The following is a 25,541-nucleotide window of genomic DNA, read 5'->3' on the forward strand; positions in this document are numbered from 1 at the left end:
GTTTGCAATCTACAAATACATATTCATTGATAATTCAATTATGGCAATGTGTATATATAGGTAAAATTTACTGGAATAAAGTAATGGCTACTATCCACAAGGTGTTAGAAACATTATGTAGATGGAAGTTTTGCTTTTGGAAAGTATAACCCATGGTTGTAAATGGACTGACAAGATAGCTTGGAGGAGGAGGATGCAAATATAATTTAATGGGACAATGGCAGGCATATGGTGCCCCTTGTGCCCAGTGCTAGCAACACCAACTATAAAGTCATTCATTTAAAAGGCCATAAGGTTAAATTATCATGTACCATTAGATCATTTCTGAAGCCAAATTCCATGAGTGTATGGTCAAGGGTGAGAAAGTATGTAGGGAATATTCTATTTCTCCTGTTATTTATTTTATTCATTTATATAGCACCAACATATTCCGCAGAGTTGTACAGAGATTATGGCGGTCAAAAGAAACCCCTGAATAAAAACTCTACGCATGAAATTATCCTGGTCAGATTTGAACCCAGAGCCCCAGCCTAGCAAGGCAATAATCCTAACCACTGAACAACTGTGTTGTCCCCTTTTTCTGATAATTTATTTTTAGTTTTGGCAACAAATACTCATCCTAAGTGAGTCATTGCCTTGTAGCATGTTCATAAAGCTTATGTTGCACAGCATAATATGTTTCAAAGTTCTACAATGGAAAGATACAAACTACTGTATGAATAATCCATTAGCACCAAGGTTAACATGTTCAAGTATGTTTGCTACAATTGGAGATGCACAGCCTTGGATGAAATAAGAATTAACAATAAAAAATAATAATTTTTGATCATTGTTATTATTTTTATAAAGTTTTCTGATTTCTATATTTCTTCCAACTCTGTTACTGAATATTTTCACCTGTTATATCTATGTGAGGAACTTTTTAAAATAGTTTCAAACAACTGCTCTTAACCAGACAGTAATTGCTTAGAATTATTGCCTAATTATTGTTAATGTATATTCTGTGCTTATTTAATAGAGTGCAGCGTTTCATGGTGTTTTAAGGGCATAATTTTCTTATTTTACTTAATATTTGAAGCCAGCAGTAACTGTAATTGATGGTTCTGTAGAATGTTCTGTGTATGTTGCTCTCCAAACCAGTGTATTAGAGTTAATGGTCTCTGAAACTACAGTACAGTGCACTTTCCTATCTATAATACGAGAGGAGATGAAATGACAGGAGCACTTCTTAAGTAACATCTAGTTGTGTTATAGTACTCACTTCTGACAGTTTGACAGCACCATGAAAATAAGGGCTTCTTAGCCCATCCTTACAATGGATGTGCTAATAAGTCTGTATGTTACTTTTTTGGGCTTGTGGTCATGACTTAGTTGGGTTCTTCCAACTAATTGTAAGTAATTATTAAGATTGGAAATATTCCCACCATCCTATAATGCAAATCAAGTCTTTTGTCTGGATCTGTGATTGTATTAAACAAATTTTTAATAAAGAAAACATGATAATTTTAAAAAAATAAATAGAAAAATATGAACACTGAGATTCCTACGTGCACAAGCAACCCGAAATTTTTAGGAACTAAAAATGGGTGTCCTTCATGGATGTACCTATCAATATATAACACTATGGGTGTCTACAGAGTGGTGGTGAATTACACGATAATTTTTAATATAGTATAGTTCACTTAGAATTAATATAGTGTCTGTTATTGAGAGGGATCCAAACCATAGGGTCCTGGTAGTCATATTCACAAATAAGTCGTATTCCAGCACAGTTCACCAATTGCTATAGTGTTTCTTATTAAAGAAGGCCCAAAACCATAGGATTTCCCGAGTTACTCACAAAAAATAGACCAAAGGCTAGATTGTTGTAAACAATCTTTTAACAATAAGTTGATTTAGAAAACCCATTTTCAGGACATTTTGAATTATAAGCAGGGAGACCCTTCTTCATGATCTCAATATATATTAGCAGTGGAGAAATTAGCCTTTCTCTGTATGGAGGACATGGCATGTCCCCATATTATGACAACAGACTTGACTTCAAGAGAAACTGTGCAATAGTTAATGTTTCCTGTAGAGGTGCTGCAGGGGAATTGAACACTTACTACCAGGTTCTCTGAGAATGTCCATACACTTAAATGGGCACTGTCACCAACTTTATTTTTTGATATGTTGTAGTACTTATGTACTACAACATATCTCTAATATACTTTTATTATTATTTTTTCATTAAAAAGGTTTAATTTGCATTTAAAAACCGGCCACTGAAAAAGGACTGATTTTGGAGTGGCAATCAGTCCTTTTTCAGTTAGGCTGCATTCACTCCCTGCCTGTCAATCAGACAGAAGGGAGCAAGTGCATTGGCTCCCCGGCCACTGGCTGGGAGGCCACTCCTCCCGCACATCGCCGCCGCCTCGTTGCCACCGCTGTCCCTGCACACCCGCTGCCGGACTCTGCAGTAACTGCAAGTGTAATGAGGGAACTGGGTATGCGGGGCGCGGGGGGGGAGGAGGGAACGGGCTAGTGCCGTAGCGGGGCGGGGGGGGGGGGGGTAACGGGCTAGCAAAAAAAAAATAGGTTGGTGGGAGCTACCCTTTAAGACAAAAGTCAGCAGAACTTTCTGTCTACAGATGGTGTTGGGGGAGAGAAGTGTTGGGCATGTTGGATTTCATCTTCCTGACAACATTGTTCTGAGGTTACGCTGATGCCGAAGTAACTCTGCAAAGTCCTTGTCCAGCAGGTAAAAGATGATGCTTCATATGGGGCGCCTTGTAGGATATTTGTGAATAGGTCCCGGTTTGGGGTTCTAAAATGCTGGTACAGAAGCGTATGGAAAAGATTTCTTTTTATTGTATGATAGTGACAACGCATTCGCAAGGGGTCCCTTGCTTCATAAGGTCATGACAACAGGACATAAAAATGTTCTTTATATACATATACATGTTTTTTTAAGTGCAGGAGATGAGACGTAATGATGACGTCACTTGATTGCTGGATGTGATGTATCGGCTTTGACCCCGCATCCCGGTAGTGATACTGTTAAAAGCATAAATTATATTATGTAATTTACAATGAAATTAATTATTATTTGGTAATAAATGACAAGCGGCAACATCAGAAGGGCTGACAGGTACGGAAATGGATCAAAATTGTTATCTCGTACTGAGCTGAGGTAGAGGTACATCCTTATACTTCCATCATCATGTATAACATCATCTGATGTTTTTTTTTATATTAAATGACATTCAAACTGATACCTGAATATTGTAGCACATATGTATCTACGGTATTTATGTACACAAGTGTGATATGATATATTATATACATTTCTAGTCTGCTAGTCCATCTATGCGCTTTATATATCACATGTATATTGTTTCATATGGTGTATTGTTCCTCATTTATCGCTGCAGCATGCACTTTGGCAGCAGTTGTGTTTTCCAGTTTATCCAGCACAGCCAAGTTCCTCTTGCGCAGACAATTTCCCCCTTTATATATATATATATATATATATATATATATATATATATATATATATATATATATATATATATATATATTATTTATTCGTTATATAGTTCTAAATTCATTATTTTTAAACTTTTATATATATACATGATGCATGTCCTCAAACTGACATGCTCATGAAGCATCATCATCTTTAACTTTGCAAAGTTACTCCAGCATAGGCGCAACCTCTGACCAAACAGACACCACAGACTGGAAAGATGCTCAGCAGCCACGAGGAACACATAGAGGGAATTATACACTCACATTGCAATCATCAGTCTTGTGCCTGTTTTAAGGCAACATTTAAAGGTGAGTGTGCCAATCTCACCTGGTGTTTTATTTATTTATTTTTATTCTATTCCTTGGTACACTACCACAGTTATGACACTTAGATAGTGTCCCTTTTGTTCCTTTTTTAAAAAGAAAATGTCACTGCATGGTCTCATTGTTCTGAGACAGGTAAGCTACTGCCAGATTGTCCAGATGTGGCTTACCCATCCCCTTCATAGAGATCACATGCAGATTTGGTCAAGATGGACATTAATGTATATGGATGGATGAGAGAAATAGCTGTTTGTTTATTTAGCCGGCAACCATCGTAAAAGCATATGACCACCTTAACTAAAGCTGATTTATACACAATATATAGCTGTCAGCTGAACCTTCATTGGGTTGACATCTATCTCCTCTGATTCTTCCATACACATGCATGCCTAGGTCAGCCCAGTGTGTAGATGTTCTTAATGGGTGGAGAAATCTGCTACTAGAATCTTTTGACATTGTCTTATCTCCCCACAAACAAAATGATCAGGAGGTTGAAATTCAGGGAAGAGTCAGGAGACCCCCATACACAACATATATTAGGCTTGCAATTCTGAAATTGGTGGTAATAAGTATTTTTGGTACAATCTCAGTAAGTATTAAAATTGAACTTAAAGGGTTCAATTCCAATATTGTCCCCAGCATTTGGAACATTCTGTCCTGAAAACTTAGAGCAGGCAGCGGGGGGTTGTGACGTCACAGACACGCCCCTCATGACATCACACAGCGCCCCCTCAATGCAAGTCTTTGGGAGGGGCGTGGTGGTTACCACTTCCCCTTCCATAGACTTGCATTGAGGGGGCATGGTGTGACGTCACGTGAGGCGTGGCCGTGATGTCATGACCCCTGTCACCCGCACCCAGCGTTCTAAATGAACGCTGGGTGCTGCACAGAGATCACGGGGGTCCCAACGCTTTGGATCGGGGATAAGATGTCTAGGAGCGGAGTACCCTTTAATGATAGGATCCGCTGTTGAACATCCTTTTAATGTGAGAAATACATAAAAAGTTAAATAACATTGTGAGCAGCTACTTTACTCATCTATATTGATTTGAAACATTATGTTGTTTATCCCTGGAATCATGCCCAAAGTGACAGTAAAAATTCTACCGGCTTCTTCTTGGAATCTTTATGTGGTTTTTTGTATCGGCACTTCCCAGACAGTCATGTGACCTAACAGCCGAGCTCTAACAATGTGTAAGCTCCCACAATGCAACACTATCTGGTAAAGAATAAATGCAAAAATTTACCATTCTTTGTGCACAGAGGATAGAATAAAATGATCTTTAAAGAGATTTTACTTATTTTGTAAATTTAAATTTTGGATTGCAATACTAAGTGGAATTTCCCTTTAAGAAGCCTCCTTGAGGATATCACCTTTCCAATTAAAGCTTGACTTACCCATGTATGATTTCTAATGCTGTAATTCGATGGTATAATTTTCATAATCATGTTGTTCTAAACCAATACTTTACCACATTTTCGATTGCGCTATAACTTGTTGCCATTTAATTTCCCCCAGGTTTTTTCTTATGTGAAGTATCCAGTTCAGCGAATCGTCTTTTCATTTCAAGTTGTTTTATAATTAAGTCATAATGATATTTGATGTTGAGTATATGAGAAGATAAATGACTTTTGAATCAAACAAGCAGACTGCAGGCCGAGATTTTAATTGATCCGTGTGCCGCTTATCTCTAAACTTACTTTAGACTAAATATAATTATTTGTATTCTACTCTATTGAATTAAAAGCCTGACATGGCATGAGATAAAAAAGACGAATGTACCACATTTACTCTGAATTTCTTTCACTAAATTTACAAGCCGACCCATATATATATATACCTATTTATTTACAATTTTTTTGCATCATATATAACTTCTTAAAAACCCAATGTACCATCTATATCCTTATGTATCTAAGAATAAGATGTCTGATCATTGGGTCCTGCAGCAGGGACCCCCGCAATCTCTGTACAGCACCTGAATGCGGGCGGCGGGGGTTGTGATGTCATGACCATGCCCCCTTGTGATGTCACACACACCCTCAATGTAAGTCTATGGGTGGGGCCGTGACATCACAACCCCCGCCGCACACTCCAAGTGTTCGGAACAAAATGCAGCAGAGTACCCCTTTAAGCTAATTAAGCTTATTTCAGCAAATAAAGTTTATTCATTGCATATTAAAAAGCTATATATGTTTTTAACTTTGGTGTTTTTTATGATCTCTATTTGCTGCAATTCAAGAAGAAATATCTTGGTTTATTTTCCGTGGTCATGTTCTAGACACACAGAGCATTTATGATTATAGTTAAAGGGTTATTCCAGGCAAAAACTTTTTTTTATATATATCAACTGGCTCCGGAAAGTTAAACAGATTTGTAAATTACTTCTATTAAAAAATCTTAATCCTTCCAATTGTTATTAGCTCCTGAAGTTAAGTTGCTGTTTTCTGTCTAACTGCTTTCTGATGACTCACGTCCCGGGAGCTGTCCAGCTCCTATGGGGATATTTTCCCATCATGCAAGGGATATTCTCCCATCATGCACAGCTCCCGGGACGTGACATCATCATTGAGCAGTTAGACAGAAAACTTCAGAAGCTAATAACTATTGGAAGGATTAAGATTTTTTAATAGAAGTAATTTACAAATCTGTTTAGCTTTCCGGAGCCAGTTGATAAATAAAAAAAAGTTTTTGCCTGGAATACCCCTTTAAGGGTGTCATATGCATTGAAGGATCCATGCAAATTCTGTCATATTTGATTAATTAAAAAAAAAATAAAAACACAGTAGACACCCCAACAATGACACCCCAACAAATACCATCAGACCATGTTATAAGTCAGTGTGGTCCATGGGTGCAGTTTGTGCCCGTTTGTATGAGTATGAAGGGTTACCCAAAGTGACAGAGTGGATGAAGAACAGTTTACTGTTCTGGACTACAGGACAGAATGTCAGGTTATAGGAGGTGCCATAGTAGAAATCATGGTAGCAATCAGAGGGTTGGCTCTTGGAACGGCCATACACAAAAATTTTAAGCCAGTTTACCTTCTTCCCAAAAAGTAGGCACAAACTTGAATACTTGCATGACTACCATTGCCTTTTTCTTACACTCTTAATGTACCAGCCAGGTCTTATGTATACTTAAAAACAGGGTAGAAGGAGTCAGATCCTTTTCTTTTTTTTTCAAATGTAATGTATACAAAAACAAATGTTGGTGGACGAACAGGCAAGAATGAGAATAGCAAGCAGGACAAAGAACACGAAAGGAGGCCGCACTCACCAAGCAGGTCTTTATTTAGGTCTAGTAGACATGATGAAGGCAGCAGGCGGGGGAGCTGTGGTGGAGGATGGGCAAGACCAGAACAAGTTGTTTCGTGCGACTAGCGCACTTCCTCTAGCCAGAATGAGAATAGACATCAACATGTGATAAATGATGTAGAGATGACATTTTCAATATTAGCAATTTATGTGAACTTATGCCTAGCGGCTGAGTAGCTAGTTCAGTAATTCAGTTTACAGAACATATTGAAAACAAAAGTAGGGCATCTAGCCCAACTATGTACTCACTGGGCCATTGAGAATGAGCGGGAAAATAAGGAGTGGGATACCTGTACATTACTCCGCCCCCTCCCAGACATCATCTTTTTTTTTCTGCTCCTATAAAAGAGATAAGGATGTAGTTGTAGACAAAGCCTTTGTGCATCTACTGAGTCTGTGTCTCCTGTGATCAGGTCCTATCTGTCAATATATTTTTATCTCCTGGAAGTAATGCTGGTTCTCATATTAAAGGGGTTGTCTATGGTGAACTTTATTAACATATTAGTAGACAACTATATTAATTATGCAGGTTACATGTGTTTCAAAGCGAGGTTCACAATATTTATCAATTGTATGTGATTCCCGTTTGCAGTAACTACACGAAAAAGATAAAGACAAAGGGGGCAGTTGTCGCCAATACAGAAATCCTAATTTTTTGTGCAAAAATTTTAAACTTTTTAAAGGGTTTTCCGTCTCTCTTAGCTGAAACACACAGCTAAGTTTTATTTTTTATGTTTTTTTTTTTTTATAAGTTATACTAAAAACTAGAGATGAGCGAAGTTACAGTACTTTGATTCTGCACAAACCTCACGGCTCCACGGTTGCTGACTTTTGCCTGCATAAAATAGTTCAGCTTTCAGGTGCTCCGGTGGGCTGGAGACTCTCCTAGGACTGTATCCACCTTTTCCAGCCCACCGGAGCACCTGAAAGCTGAACTAATTTATACAGTCTAAAGTCAGCAACCGCCGAGCCACGAGGTTTGTGACGAATCAAATTGTTGTAACTTCGCTCATCTCTACTTAAAACAAGTAAAATGCCTTTTGATTGTTTATGATCATAGCCAAATTAGGCACAGCAGCATGCATGGAGCCTACAGCACCTTAGGTACTCTGTGTGTGCTGCCATATGCTGCTTCTGTAGGGCACCATATTACAGATATAATCTTCCTCAAACTAGTGCTTCTAGGGAAGCGTATTCTAGGGTGGCATGTTAGGGCGCTATAAAACTCAGATATCGTACTAAGCTGTATAATGGCTGTGTGCACGAGCCCTTGATATTTATTACGTTCTCATGTCATTTCCATATTTTTTTTCATGTGGTTTCTTTTTTTTTCTTCCACATTTACATCTGTTACAACCCATGATCTTCTCAGAAAGGTATTCAAATATTTTAGGGATCCCTTTGTAGATAATTTTTATGCGACATTGAAAGATCTTCCTCAGGGTTGATTAAGTAAAGTTCCAGAAGGGCTTAAGAAACAACACACACTTTATTTCCTTAGCCTTTTGGGAAAAAAAAAACATTTCAAAATAATAATAGTCTTTGGAGAGAAAACAACTATATCTAAGTATGTGAAATATCTCATTCCCCCCATACTTATGGTTATCCCTTACTCATTATAACGTATTTTTCGCCCTATAGGACGCACCAGCATATAAAACACACCCTATTTTAAAGGTGCAAAATCTAGTAAAAAAAGATTCTGCACCCAACAGTGATCTTCAACCTGCGGACCTCCAGATGTTGCAAAACTACAACTCTCAGAATGCCCGGACAGCCGTTGGCTGTCCGGGCATTCTGGGAGTTGTAGTTTTGCAACATCTGAAGGTCCGCAGGTTGAAGACCAATGGATAGGAGGTAGTATCTGTCCCCGCCACTCCGGACCCGTCACCACTGCCCTGTCGCCGCGTCCCTGTGGTGTCCCCGACGCTCCGAACGTCTTCTTTCCCGGGATCCACGCTCTCCGTCCCCGTCATTACGTTGCTACGCACACCGCTCCTATTGGAAGACGGGATGGCATGCGCGACGACGTGATGACGTCGAAGGAGAGCGCCGGCCATGCAGGGGATCACGGCACGGAGCAGACACCGAGGAGGCAGGTAAGGTCCCTCCCAGTGTCCTGTAAGCTGTTCGGGACGCCTCGATTTCACCACGGCGGTCCCGAACAGTCCGACTGAGCAGCCGGGTTAGTGTTATTTTCGCTTCAGACGTGGCGGTCAGCTTTGATCGCCGTGTCTGAAGGGTTAATACAGGGCATCACCGCGATCGGTGATGTCCTTTATTAGTCGTGGGTCCCGGCCGTTGATGGCCGCAGGGACCACCGCGATAGGTGTGTATTCGTCGTATAAGTTTTGGGGAAGAAAAAGTGCGTCTTATACGGTGAAAAATATGGTACACTTCCCCACTTCTATTCTTGCGGTTCCTTTGGAGAGGAAAGACTTGAACAGATTCTCACCAACCCAGAGCAAATGTGATGAGACCCAACCATTCTCTAAGGGCTTTACATGAGCAGCATATTCCACTGACATGGAGGTGATCCAGGAGAATCAAAGAAGAGCAGATGCTTGAGGGCCCTTAAACATCTTCTCTTCTACGATTCTTCTGGATCAGCTCCAGGACTGTTGCTATTCTTAGGATAGGCCATCAATCGATGATCGGATGATCACGACACCGGACAATCAGATGTTCAGCAATTGCATTGCACAGTGAATGTGGCCAGAACTGGTTACTGCAGTGCCACCACTACACAGCTGTTTCGAGAGGTTCCTCCCTTCTTCATCTGCAATCTGAGGAAAGTAGGAACCTCCTGAAACGTATTATTGCTACTGTATGAATACATTGTTTATTGTTTTTACTGTTCCAATAAATGGTTGGTAGACTTCTTAACAATATATTCGAGTCCCACCAGTTTTGAAGGTCATTTGAAGCAGCACCATTTTTCAGTGCTTTTTCCTTCCACTTCCATTTGAAACTAATGGGTTCCTGCTGTGGAGACCAATCCTTGTCACTGACGGGCAGCAGCTTCCTTCTTCTGCCTACCCCTGGCCAGGGTGATATGCATCAATCCAAGCATTAATCAAGGTGAGAGTCAATTCGCTATCTGGGAGTCTCAACCACCATGAATATTCCTTGTGGAATTACACGAGGCACTTTCCTCTTTAAACAGCACATCATCAGTTTATGGCCTAACCCTTAGGGTATGCCATCAATAGGATTAGCATGATAAACCCCACATATCTGATATATATGGTGAGCTTTAGGGGCAAATTCCAACACCAAATCCCTGGGTGAGAGCTATTTTTATACCCCCTGTGTGCCCATGATTATTATATTTTAGTGGGATAGACCACTATATAGGGTTCTTCTTACTCTACCTAATGGCAGATGGAACTGATAGATAGCTGTCAGCCAAATGGATATCTAAATGGTATGACCAGCTAAGGACCCTCTGTCAAATAAAAATATACCAGCATTATGGTGTTTGACAGGGACCATGTTAAGGATTTTGCTTTGGGCCACAGGAAGTAATACTGCATCCCTGGTATCTATGGGGATCTCTTAATAGAGTGGTCTCCAAACCGTGGAACTCCAAATGTTGGAAAAACTACAACTACCAGCATGGCCAGCCATGCTTGGAATTGTAGTTTTGCAACATCTGGACATCCACAGTTTGGAGATCACTGTCCTGGTACATCTCTACAAACTGTCATGGCGGTCTATCTAGGAGAAAACTCTAGACTCTCAAAAACCTCATGTGTAGCTGTATGACACATTTTATTGTTGCAAATGTGTAAAATAAGAATTACATAAATGTACAGTTAATATACAATAATCTCACTCTAAGCCATTTTTTCTGTATTGGTTGAAACTAAATATTGTGATGCGGGTGTTAGGTTGCCTGACAAATAGCAAGTGCTTGATGAAGTCAAATGATCTGGAAAAAATGTTCTGTAAATCTGATCTGTCAATCATAAATTGCACGTTCTCTCCAAAGATAAATTGTTATTCCGGGAGCTCTGCTTTCTCTTTTGTTTTGAATGATAGGTGAATGACAGCAAACAGACAGGGCAAAAATGGGGTGTGGGAGGTATACGGTACATTGGTATGCGGTATTACTAATGTGTAATTCTGAGGATGTGTTTGTCAGTTCTCGTCGTGCGGGTTAACATTTCATGTTGTCCTCCTTAACATTATTTTGGCCTTTTCACTGTTGTTGTTTCAAATGAATGTATGAACAATAGAGGCCAAGGTAGGAACCACACTCCAGCCTATAAGAGGACTACAGTGACTTTGCCATTGATTCCCAGTTATTTCTTTATTTAGATCAGTATTTTCCAACCAGGGTGCCTCCAGATGTAAAAAAAAAAACTACAATTCCCAGCATGCCCGGACAGTCTTTGGAGTTGTAGTTTTGCAACAGCTGGAGGTACCTGGGTTGGGAAACAATGCATTAGGGGAAGGGTTACCTCCTTATGGAGCAAGGAATTTTTGGGTAGTTTTTTTTGATGAGAAACATCTATGACATGTATGACATGTAGATATATTGTACCATGGAAAACATTCGTTTTTAAATCAACTGGTGCCAGAAAGTTAAACAAAAAAAACAAAAAAATCATAATACTTCCAGTACTTATCAGCTGCTGTATGCTCCACAGGAAGTTCTTTTTTTTATTTTAATTTTATTATTTCTTTTCTGTCTGACCACAGTGCTCTCTGCTGACAGCTCTGTCCATGTCAGGAACTGTCCAGAGCAGTTCCTAAAATGGACAGTTGTCAGCAGAGAGCACTGTGGTCAGACAGAAAAGAAATTCAAAAGGAAAATAACTTCCTCTGGAGCATACAGCAGTTGATAAGTACTGGAAGGATTAAGATTTTTAAATAGAAGTAATTTACAAATCTGTTTAACTTTCTGGCACCAGTTGATTTAAAAAAAAATGTTTTCCAGTGGAGTACCTATTTAAAGTAAAATATGATTTAAAAAAATCTCTTTAAACTTTTTGTGTGTATGTGCTGGGACAAGGATATAAAATCCATGGTCAGTTGCCTAGTAACACATACATGTGATACTGCTGGATATACACTGTAGATATGAAATAGAGAGATAGAAAATACTTTAGATAGATAAATAAATAGATATGAGATAGATAGATAGATAGATATGAAATAGATAGATAGAAAATACTTTAGATAGATAAATAGATAGATATGAGATAGATAGATAGATAGATAGATATGAAATAGATAGATAGGAAATACTTTAGACAGATTATATATATATATATATATATATATATATATATATATAGATAGATAGATAGATAGATAGATAGATAGATAGATAGATATGAGATAGATATGAGATAGATAGATAGATAGATAGATAGGAGAGAGAGATAGATATGAGATAGATAGATATATATATATATATATATATATATATATATATGAGAGAGAGATAGATATGAGATAGATAGATAGATAGATATGACATACTTTAGATAGATAGATAGATAAGAAATACTTTACATAGATTTCCTGTAGATTGTCAAAAATAATAATTAAAATGTTGTGTGTATGTGCTGTGGCCAGGGTATCTATAGTCAGTTGCTTAGCAACAAGCACTGCCATGAGCAGGAGATAGATAGATATGAGATAGATAGATAGATAGATAGATAGATAGATATGAGATAGATAGATAGATATGAGATAGATAGATATATAGATAGATATGAGATAGATAGATAGATATGAGATAGATATATAGATAGATAGATATGAGATAGATAGATATATGAGATAGATATATAGATAGATATGAGATAGATAGATAGATAGATAGATATGAGATAGATATATAGATAGATGGATATGAGATAGATAGATATGAGAGAGATAGATAGATAGATAGATATGAGATAGATAGAAAGGATAGATGATAGATAGATATGAGATAGATAGATAGATAGATGATAGATAGAAAGGAGATAGATAGATAGATAGATAGATGAATAGATAGATAGATAGATAGATAGATAGATATGAGATAGATATGAGATAGATAGATAGATATGAGACAGATAGATAGATAGATAGATAGTAATGAGATAGATAGATAGATAGATAGATAGATAGATAGATAGATATGAGATAGATAGATAGATATGAGATTGATTGATAGATAGATAGATGATAGATAGAAAGGATAGATGATAGATATGAGATAGATAGATAGATGATAGATAGAAAGGAGATAGATAGATAGATAGATAGATAGATAGATGAATAGATAGATAGATAGATAGATGAATAGATAGATAGATAGATAGATTAGTAGGGATCCCAGTGGTCGGCCCCCACCGATCATGAAGTGAGGACTTATTCTGACCATATGCTGCCCTCATCATACAAGATGGCTATACCCCATTTAAACCTAATGTCTTGGATCTCATATAGCGCCCTCTATTTCTGTTACCTTCATCAATGTGTCACACGCTACTGTAGCTATAGACGATATGTTATATGTCACTTATTGACCCCTCATTGTTTATTCTTTTGTGTTAGTCCTATAGATCTGAATCGTTCTATTAATTTGTCGTCAGTTTCATTAGGACCTGACATTTAGCTGGATTCTTCTCAAGTAACTTTTATTAAATTGCAGTAAATGTCACATACTTTTGAAAATACGGAAACAACATCGCATAAACAATGATAATCAAAAATGACGAAATGTCAGACTACATACTACAGGGCCGGACCTCTGTTTATTATGATGTATACGCCAGACTCATTTGATTTTATGCAAAAAAAAAACGATTTTAATGCACCCAAGACTGGGAGACCGCAATTAGTGTTGTTTCGGGAGCAGTTCATCAGGTAATAGACGCGTCATGGCAGCGCCCGTGTTTAAAATATTCCAAATCCATGTAACAATGGAACTCTGTCATTTCTTGACATGAACTGATGTATGGAGATAAATTGCCTGCCATTTAAAAACGTGAAGATTCTGCATATTAAGTTGTAAGGGAATCAAAATTCCTCCCTTTTGTATTCTTCAGAGGAAATAATGCAGCACTTTTATGATAATATCTTGAAAGGTTTCCCAAAAATGTTTTTAAAAAATGTGAAGCGCGATGATGATGTTTACAGAATAGAATAATCCTGTAGTTATTTCTAGGTGGCATTGAAATGAAGAGGGAGTGTGAGGTCATCTACTCGTAGGTCTCTACTGCAGAAACGGGGGGTTGTCTACACACAATGCAAAAGAGCAAAGGGGTGCACGCATGTTCCGAACCTCGGCCCACTGGTTCTTCAATCCACAGAAAAAATGCAGGCAGCACACCACAGCTTGTGTCCAAAGGAAAGTGAGTTTATTCCATGATGTGATAGAGACTACGTTTCTCCAGCCTCACGCTGGCTTTCTCAAGTGCACTTGAGAAAGCCAGCGTGAGGCTGGAGAAACGTAGTCTCTATCACATCATGGAATAAACTCACTTTCCTTTGGACACAAGCTGTGGTGTGCTGCCTGCATTTTTTTTGTATATATATATATATATATATATATATATATATATATATATATATTTTTTTTTTTTTTTTACATGATTATTTTTAAATGTTTTACATTATTTTGTTTCAGTCCTCACAGGGGACTATTACATAAAATATTTAGATTGCATATCTGATCATTCCTACTCAATAGCACAGCATTGATCAGTGTTATCTGCGCTCCATTGCTATAGCCTGCCATGGATGACTGCAGCAATGGAGAGCCGATTGGACAGCAAGGAGGAAGGTAGAAGACCTCCCACCATCCTCTCTGATCGGGGGTTAAGGGTTAATGCTGGACATTGGCCCACAACCCTCCAGGTATGAATCGCACAACTGCAGAGCATTCATCATATCCCGGGAGCCCGCAGAGGACGTGAATATATATGTCCATTTGCGGGAGGAGTTAAAAAGAGTAGCTGTGGCTTGTCCCCTACCATTAACTGTCCAAGCATCCTGGGAGTTGTAGTTTTGCAACATCTGGTGGGCCACAGTTTTGAGACCACTGGTTTAGATGGAGAAGAAAGCTCTGAAGAACTTTAATATTTTACCGACTAAACAAAAAACAAAAAAAAATCTAAATTCAAGTGTGCAAATAGGTACAATTTAAATACACGTGTTAAGGAGTCCAATTTTTCATAAGATGAATTTAATATTATATCAGAAAATGCAGCAAAACATTCAAGAGGTTGCAATTCATCATAATTCATGGTAGCCACACAAAGACATATAGGGGGGGTCATCATTTGCGCCAGAGCCGCAAATCCTTAAAAGTCCCATATTTATGTGTAAAAATATGAACTTTTGAGGATTTGTGCAGCTCATGACCAAGGGGTTCGGACGGGGGAAGGAGCCTCACATGCAACTGTAGGATTGACTGAGTACATCTAAAGTCACTGAAATATTCACCAACTCTGTGCTTGGAACAACAGCAGCCACAGAGCCAACTAAAATTGTCTGGGGCTTTATTTATGTGCATTGTACCAAAACACAGCACATGGTAAATATCTACCGTATAGAATATATATCTCCCTACAAAATGATCGCAAGATAATATATTTTCATTAATTATTAAAGGAGTATTCCAGGAATCTAAAAACAAGTCTTTTTTCTTTCAAAGACAGTGCCCTCCTTGTCTACACTTTGGGTGTGGTATTACAACTTGGCTCCATTCACTTTAATAAAACTGGGCTGCAGAACCACACCCAACCTGGAGACAAACAGGGAGAGGTCTTTGAAAGAAAAAAGTTCTGTCCTGGAATACTCCTTTAAGCTTGTGATACACAACTTGGGATATGTTGGACAAGGAGGAAACATATATCTATACAAGATTATATAATTTATTACGTGCTTGGATGAGTTCACCATTACTATATGGAGCTTATTTTAGGTTGTGGAGCCTAAAATAAAGCTCAAAAAGCTCTGATAGATTTTTACGGAATTCTATGGAGTCATGGAAATAATTTTTTTTTTCCTATTTAAGTCCCTAGGTCCCTAAGTCCCTAAGTCCTCTAGGTTTACTTATTTTTAAAGTAGCCATGCAGTTTACGGAAATTTGAAATATACCGTTAACTACTGAAATACTATGTTTTAGAAGGAGTGATTGGGGAAACACTTTATTCAATCATCGTACATTATTGTTCCTTAACATGAACTGTCGGTCATAGTCTCAATCAGTCTTCCACCAGCCCCATTATTATCGCAGTAGTAGTCACCCTAATCTCATCCACCGCCTACCAGTCACAGTCGTGTGTATATTAACTGTGATTACACAACATACACATGAAATTACATAGCAAAACTGCTCAGAATGTGTGAATAGAAGAAGCCGTGCTGAAGGTACATATTGCTGCGGCTAAATGCTGAAGTGTCCTTCAGAATTCACAACCAATTTTTTTTTTTTTTGGGTAGGTTGTTTTTAAATAAAAAGTGGCTTTTTAACCTAAAAAAAGAAAACTTAGTAGTTGATTGTCTGCAATCTGCATTTATTTAGCTATTTGTTTATTAATTTATTGCCTAGGAACATACCTTTTTTCATGTATGACTGGGGGCATGTTAAAGGAAAAAGGGGTCACTTACTTAAATATGTCCAGTAGGTTCTGAGATATGTCCCCCAGAAGATCCTCTACTAAATTCAGTAAATTGCGTGCAGTCCGTGACTCCACATCCTAGTGACGTGGAGTCAGACAATGAATATGTAAATTGAGTCAATAAATCCCCCCCCCCCCCCTTCTGTATGATTTACTGAATTTAGCAGAGGATCTTCTGGGGGAAATATCTCAGGACCTACTGGACATATTTAAGTAAGTGACCCCTCGTTGACTCCTGTTTACCCACATTATAACCCAGTGTATTGGATTTAGTGTGGGTTAACAGGCTGACAGTTTTCCTTAGAAAATAAAGTAAGTAATACTTTTCTACCCTATTCCCCTGCAATTCCCAATCTGACATTACGTCATTTCTGCCCATCACTGTTCCTTACCACTTCTCAGAAGAGTCACCTCTTGAGCTGTTCATACCAGCAGGCCTACGTCTAGTATATCTGACAGATCTTCTGGCCATACCTTTGCTCTGCTCTTCATCACTATCAGCACCACTACCCCTCTGCTCTGAACATGTCATCTCCTCCTCACTTGGTTCACTTGTCCTTTCCAAAAATACATCATTATGAAACTTCACCTCATTCTCCCTAAAACTATTTTCAGTATTAAAGGGGTACTCTGCCTCTAGACATCTTATCCCCTATCAAAAGGATAGGGGATAATATGTCTGATCGCGGGGGTCCCGCCGCTGGTTACCCCCGCAATCTCGTCTGCTGCACCCCAGACATCCGTTGCACGCAGCGTACTTTGCTCCACGCTGGATGACTAGCGATGCGGGGTGGAGGCTCATGACGTCATGGTCACGCCCCGCTCATGATGTCACGACTGCTTTTAATGAATGCCGGTTGCAGCAGAGAGATCACGGGGGTCCCCAGCGGTGGGACCCCCAATATCAGACATCTATCCCCTATCCTTTGGATAGGGGATAAGATGTCTAGGGACGGAGTAGAGTACCCCTTTAACTTCTGGTGTCTGATCTTTGGACTCTTTGCAACCCCTCAGCATATCCACCATAATACCACCGCCAGTCCCATTAGTGCAGTGCTCGGCCACTTCACCCCCTTCACCACCTCTGCACACACTAGTGGGGGGTACAAAGACAGAGATGAGGAAACAGACTTTCTAGAATGGATATTTCTATGACACCATGTGACTGTAGACAACGAGCGATCTGCTGATACCAAGCTCAACATCATATTGTCAGATTCTTCCTCCTCCTGAGATGACTGAGAACGAGCCAACCAGTCCACAATGTTCATGTTATACTCGAAAACAAGACAACCCAGCTGTGACTTCTGCAATAACATATTCTGCCTCTTTTCACTATAAAAAAAATCCATGATTTCCAGAGGCAGCTAAAATGATTAAAACTTTAACCTTTTAGCCACAGGTAACTCAAGAACACTGCTATTTGGTACACAGCATGACAATACACTAAAATAATACTATTATAAAATCTTCCTTGAGATTAGAGATTCATTCTAAATTGTATTTGGTAATATGATAAAAAGAGTAATCATGTGGAAAGATTGAACTATTATTTCATGAGTATAACCCTAGATAGATATTGGATGGATGGATGGATAGATAGATAGATAGATAGATAGAAAGATATATACATATTGAATAGATAGATTAATATATATTGAGTGGATAGGTAGATGGATAGATAGATAGATAGACAGACAGACAGACAGATGATAGACAGATAGATATTGGATAGAGATATAGCTAGATAGATAGCTAACTAGATGGATAGATAATATTGAATAGATAGAAAGGTAGATAGATAGATATGAGATAGATAGATAAATATTGAATAGATAGATTAATAGATATTGAATGGATCGGTAGATTCATAGATAGATGGACAGATAGATATTGGATAGATAGATAGATAGATAGATAAGTATATAGATAGATAGATAAGTAGATAGATAGATAAGTAGATAGATAGATAGATAAGTATATAGATAGATAGATAAGTAGATAGATAGATAAGTAGATAGATAGATAGATAGATAGATAGATAAGTATATAGATAGATAGATAAGTAGATAGATAGATAAGTAGATAGATAGATAGATAAGTATATAGATAGATAGATAAGTAGATAGATAGATAAGTAGATAGATAGATAGATAGATAGATAAGTATATAGATAGATAAGTAGATAGATATTACTATTTTACCTACAGCTTATTAAGTGTTCTCTCATTTCTTTAGATTCCTTCAGCTTATATCATTGTAATATCACAGCTACTTGGCAACCAGAAAACCGACCACTGAAATTATTTTTTACTTGGGCAAATAACATCTAAATATTAAGCTAAGAAAGTGGGTCTGCTCTGTAATTTTAATAGTAAAATAGTAAAAGGGTTGTTGAATAAGGCTTGACCATTTTTTTATCCATGGTATGCTCTGCATTGTTAAAGTCTTTCTTTTATTGTATTGCTACACAAATGCTTAGTGCAGAGCAATGGACAATCTAAAGTAGAGCTATTTTTACTCAATACTATATACCGTATATCGTTTTTGGATATTTCAATGTGTGATTAATGCTTTTGGGTATTTTATTAAAACATTTTTTGAGGCATTTGGCATTACAAAGTAAAAAAAATACATCATACATATTGCAAGTTTCTGTCTAAATAAAAAAAAAAAAACATAATACTCTTTGTTTAAACAGTATACTAAATTACAGATCCCATTAAGAAGAATTTTCATTTTTTTCTTTAAATAGGAGGTACTTACATCTTTCTTCCTCTTTTTTTTTCTTCCTCTTCTACCTTCTGCTTTTCTTTCTCCTCTTTTTTTCTTTTCTTCCACTCCTTCCTCCTCTTCTTCCTCTTTGTCTTCCTCCTGTTCTTCTTCTTCCACTTCTTCCTCCTCTGCTTCCTCTTATTCAACCTATTCTTTTTCCTCTTTCTCCTTTTCTTCCCTTCTTTTTACTCTTCTTCCTCTTCTTTCTCCTCCTTTTCTTTCTTTTCTTCCTCCTTTTTTTTCTTTTCTTCCTCCTTCTTTTATTTCTTATCTTCCTCCTTTTTTTTCTTTTCTTCCTCTCCTTCCTCCTCTTCTTCCTCTTTGTCTTCCTCCTGTTCTTCCTCTTCTTCCTCTCTTTCCTCCTCTTCTTCCTCTTTGATTTCCTCCCCTTCTTCCTCTTTTTCTTCCTCTTCTTCTTCCTCCTCTTTTTCCTCTTCATCTTCCTCTTCTTTCTCTTCTTCTTCTTGTTATGCATATTTTTCTGCAGCACCAACCACAAGGAATATGAAACATTTTACAGTTCCAATATTAATATTAGTGAGTTGTGAGTGTAATGCAAGAGGAGTCCTTCCAAGAGAAAGATACATTTTTGTAATAATTCTTTAATCTGGTCAAGAGATGAGGACCCAGAACAAAGAGCTCACCTGACATTATGTCAAAATTCCTGAATAGGGAAACCATATGTTCTCAACTGGACAATGCTTTTAAGGATATGTTCACATTGAGTAATGTGAATGATATCTCCGTACGAAGAATTCCACGAGCAGAGATTCCATTTGGGATCTTCTGCTGCTGCCACCATTGACAGTAAGGCAGGGCTCGCAGACTTCAGCACAAAGAATTTAAATGTTTTTTCTTTGGGATGATCAATTTCAGTGGTTGATTAGTTTCAGCAGTGGAATTGTCCTCCGCTTAAATTCTGCATTGTGAACAGGTCTGCAGAAGACCCATTCACACTAATGTTAGGCATTCACACCACAGAATTCCGTTGGTCTTAAATGGGCACTGTCACTTAAAAAAAAAACTTTTACATTTTAAGTAGATGGTGTCTAAGTGTTCCGATAGGGATTGATAGCTAGAACTAGCTGGGAGAAAAGTGTGTTATGTGGGACACATTTACAATGCAAGGTCTATGGCAATGCTTTCCAAACAGTGTGTCCTCAGCTGCTGGGCTACTGTTTTTAGTGTCTCCCTTAAATAAAGGTGCTTTAGAGCGTACCTATCAGATCCCAGAAAAAAAAAAATAATAATAATTTGTTGGTCAGTACCTAATCCTGACCATGTACATCTAGTTTTTCTGCCTCTATCACTTATATTTATTATAAAAATGCCTCTTTTCATTAGCTCAGGGGAAGGGGGCGTGTCCCTCCTTGTGGGGGTGGTGGGAGGGGATTGGTGTGTCTGCTCATGCAGCTTTGTCCATGAGTCATCACAGGTCCATGACACATGGACAAGCCTGATGCTGCAGGACTGGTTAGTGTCCCAGTAGGTATGGGGACTCCTAGTGGTGGCATTTTCCGGAGCCATTTTCTTTATTAAATATTTTTAAAAAATTAAACAATATTACAGAAGGTCTTTCATTTTCATCAGTAACAACATATAAAAAGTTTTTAGATCTGAAAGTACCCATTTAAAGTATACCTATCACTTTACGTTTTTACTTTGCAAAATTATTAAAATTCTAAGAGTAAAAGCTATTTTGACCATGATTAATAATAGTATATTTTTCCATATGCTTTGACAGCAAGGTAGGCTGGTTATTTATGACAGACAGATGGGATAGATGCAGTCTGATGATTTGAAAGACCATTAATCTCCACCTCCATTTAACTAAATTGAAATTGTATTTAAACATATAAAATTCACATATTCTTCCATCCCCATGAGATACCATCCAGTATGATGAAAATACCCTTTGTCAGTAACATTATAAGCAGAAACGTCTGTGATGTTCCATTTCTTATTTGGGAGCTGGGTAGAAGGTTATGGCTCCTTCACTTTGGGGATTGGTTCTCTGGGCTCACAGACCTCCCACATGTCATAGTCTTGTATTTCTTCTGACATGACAGAATATGATTTAGCCGTTGTTCCCCTTTGATTATTAATTAAGCCTGGCGCTTACATTTTCCATTGAGGATAGATTCTCTTAATAAAGGAAAACATGTTGTCCTTGGACAAAAGGAATCCATGGACAATGCAATGATGAGATGTTAATAATGTTAAAGTATTTTAATAATGTATATTTAAGTCTTCCTCAAACTCCGCCCCCAGTACTGCTCTCAGTATTTGGCCATTTCCCTGACATACAGTAATGGCCACTTACATAGGAAAGCAATCAAATAGGTTGGTCAATTTTGCTTTAAAGGGGTACTCCGGTGAAAAACTTTTTTTTTTATCAACTGGTGCCAGAAAGTCAAGCAGATTTGTAAATTACTTCTATTAAAAAATCTTAATCCTTCCAATACTTATTAGCTGTTGAATACTACAGAAGAAATTATTTTCGTTTTGGAACACAGAGCTCTCTGCTGACATCATGACCACAGTTCTCTTTGCTGACACCTCTGCTCATTTTAAGAACTGTCCAGAGTAGGAGAAAATTGCCATAGAAAACATATGCTGCTTTGGACAGTTCCTAAAATGGACAGAGATGTCAGCGGAGAGCACTGTGGTCATGATGTCAGCAGAGAACACTGTGTTCCAAAAAGAAAAGACTGTCCTCTGTAGTATTCAGCAGCTAATAAGTACTGGAAGGATTAAGATTGTTTAATAGAAGTAATTTACAAATCTGTTTCTGGCACCAGTTGATTAAAAAAAAAAAAAGTTTTCCTCCGGAGTACCCCTTTAACCTCTTCAGGACATAGGGCATATGGATACGCCCTGCATCCCGAGTCCTTAAGGACCGAGGGCGTATCCATACGCCCGTGGGAATTCCGGCCCCCACCGCTAGCCGGTTGGGGACCGGAGCCGGATGCCTGCTGAAATCGTTCAGCAGGCATCCCGGCATATCGCCCAGGGGGGTCATTATGCCCCCCCATGTCGGTGATCGCCGCAGATCGCTGGACAATTCAGTCCAGCGATCTGCGGCGATTCCGGGTCAATCGGGTCTCCAGTGACCTGATGACCCGGAATTACTGGCTGTTCGGGGCCGTCTCTGACGGCCCCGAACAGCCAGAGCCTGCAGGGGTGAGGTGGCACTGGTGTCACCTCACGATCGCCCTGATTCGTCGGCCGGATTACCGGCCGACCAATCAGGGCGCCTGCTGCGGGTGTCACTCGCGCACCCGCTCCGCCCCTCTTCTGGAGGACGTGAGCGGGTGCGGGACGTGCACCCCGGGTGCTGGGGACCCCGATCCCCGGCGCCCCTGTTGGGATCGGGGACCCAGGAGCAGCAGCGGCGGCGGAGACGACGAGGGACTGACCTGTGCGGCTGGATCGTTGGAGGTGAGTGACAGCCTCCTGCTGTTGCTTAGCAACAGCTCCCAGCATGCAAAAAGGGCATGCTGGGAGCTGTAGTTATGCAACAGCAGGAGGCAGACCACCACAACTCCCAGCATTCCCTTATGGGCATGCTGGGACTTATGGTTTTGCAACAGCTGGAGGCACATTCTTTCTATGGAAAAGTGTACCTTCAGCTGTTGTATAACTACAACTCCCAGCTTGCACAAACAGCTAAAGTGCATGCTGGGAGTTGTAGTGGTGCATCTGCTGGTTGCATAACTACAACTCCCAGCATGCCTGTTGGCTGTCGGTGACTGCTGAGAGTTGTAGTTTTGCAACAGCTGAAGGCACACTGGTTGTGAAACTCAGAATTTTTTTTTTTTACCTAACTCAGTGTTTCACGACCGGTGTGCCTCCAGCTGTTGCAAACTACAACTCTCAGCAGTCACCGTACACCATGCGCCGTACATGCTGGGAGTTGTAGTTTTGCAACAGCTGGAGGCACACTGGTTGTGAAACACTGAGTTAGGTCACAAACTAGATACATAACCAGTGTGCCTACAGTTGTTGCAAAACTGCAACTCTCAGCAGTCACCGACAGCCAACGGGCATGCTGGGAGTTGTAGTTATGCAACAGCTGGATGTCCCCCCCAATGTGAACGTACAGGGTACACTCACATGGGCGGAGGATTACAGTAAGTATCTGGCTGCAAATTTGAGCTGCCGCAAACTTTCTGCTGCAGCTCAAATTGCCAGCGAGAAACTACTGTGAACCCCCGCCCGTGCGACTGTACCCTAAAAACACTACACTAACACACAATAAAAAGTAAAAATCACTACGTATACACATACCCCTACACAGCCCCCCTCCCCTCCCCAATAAAAATGAAAAACGTCTGGTACGCCACTGTTTCCAGAACGGAGCCTCAAGCTGTTGCAAAACAACTCCCAGTATTGTCGGACAGCCGTTGACTGTCCAGGCATGCTGGGAGTTTTGCAACAGCTGGAGGCACCCTGTTTGGGAATCACTGGCGTAGAATACCCCTATGTCCACCCCTATGCAATCCCTAATTTAGGCCTCAAATGCGCATGGCGCTCTCACTTTGGAGCCCTGTCGTATTTCAAGGCAACAGTTTAGGGTCACATATGGGGTATCGCCGTACTCGGGAGAAATTGTGTTACAAATTTTGGGGGGTATTTTCTGCTTTTACCCTTTTTAAAAATGTAAAATTTTTGGGAAAACAAGCATTTTAGTGTAAAAAAAAAATTTTTTTTTTTACATATGCAAAAGTCGTGAAACACCTGTGGGGTATAAAGGTTCACTTAACCCCTTGTTACGTTCCCCGAGGGGTCTAGTTTCCAAAATGGTATGCCATGTGGGTTTTTTTTTGCTGTCCTGGCACCATAGGGGCTTCCTAAATGCGGCATGCCCCCAGAGCAAAATTTGCGTTCAAAAAGCCAAATGTGACTCCTTCTCTTCCGAGACCTGTAGTGCGCCAGCAGAGCACTTTTTCACCCCCATATGGGGTGTTTTCTGAATCGGGAGAAATTGGGCTTCAAATTTTTAGGGGTATTTTCTGCTATTACCCTTTTTAAAAATAAATTTTTTTTGGGAAAACAAGCATTTTAGGTAAATTTTTTTTTTTTTTTTTTACATTTGCAAAAGTCGTGAAACACCTGTAGGGTATTAAGGTTCACTTTATCCCATGTTACATTCCCCGAGGGGTCTAGTTTCCAAAATGGTATGCCATGTGTTTTTTTTTTGCTGTTCTGGCACCATAAGGGCTTCCTAAAGGTAACATGCCCCCCAAAAACCATTTCAGAAAAACGTACTCTCCAAAATCCCCTTGTCGCTCCTTCCCTCCTGAGCCCTCTACTGCGCCCGCCGAACACTTTACATAGACATATGAGGTGTGTGCTTACTCGAGAGAAATTGGGCTACAAATACAAGTAAAAATTTTGTCCTTTTACCCCTTGCAAAAATTCAAAAATTGGGTCTACAAGAACATGTGAGTGTAAAAAATGAAGATTGTGAATTTTCTCCTTCACTTTGCTGCTATTCGTGTGAAACACCTAAAGGGTTAAAACGCTGACTGAATGTCATTTTGAATACTTTGGGGGGTGTAGTTTTTATAATGGGGTCATTTATGGGGTATTTCTAATATGAAGACCCTTCAAATCCACTTCAAACCTGAACTGGTCCCTGAAAAATACTGAGTTTGAAAATTTTGTGAAAAATCGGAAAATTGCTGCTGACCGTTGAAGCCCTCTGGTGTCTTCCAAAAGTAAAAACACGTCAATTTTATGATGCAAACATAAAGTAGACATATTGTATATGTGAACCAAAAAAAAATGTATTCGTAATATCCATTTTCCTTACAAGCAGAGAGCTTCAAAGTTAGAAAAATGCAAAATTTTCAAATTTTTCATCAAATTTACGGATTTTTCACCAAGAAAGGATGCAAGTATCGACAAAAATTTACCACTATGTTAAAGTAGAATATGTCACGAAAAAACAATCTCGGAATCAGAATGATAACT

The 25,541-nt window shown here is 39.1% G+C and overlaps 1 protein-coding gene and 1 long non-coding RNA gene across 11 annotated transcripts in view; one reads left to right on the forward strand and one right to left on the reverse strand.

Moving 5' to 3' along the window:
* Positions 1 to 25,541, forward strand: part of NRXN1 (neurexin 1) — a 1,474,530-nt gene that overhangs the window by 230,553 nt on the left and 1,218,436 nt on the right. The window lies entirely within an intron of this gene.
* On the reverse strand, positions 7,120 to 20,125 carry LOC130362900 (uncharacterized). Its single transcript, XR_008891613.1, has 3 exons — positions 19,554 to 20,125; positions 7,402 to 7,491; positions 7,120 to 7,169 (listed from the first exon to the last, which is right to left on the reverse strand). It is a non-coding gene; the product is annotated as an uncharacterized LOC130362900 (long non-coding RNA).

The sequence above is a fragment of the Hyla sarda genome, chromosome 3 (assembly GCF_029499605.1).
Source record: "Hyla sarda isolate aHylSar1 chromosome 3, aHylSar1.hap1, whole genome shotgun sequence".
Classification (NCBI taxonomy): Eukaryota; Metazoa; Chordata; class Amphibia; order Anura; family Hylidae; genus Hyla; species Hyla sarda.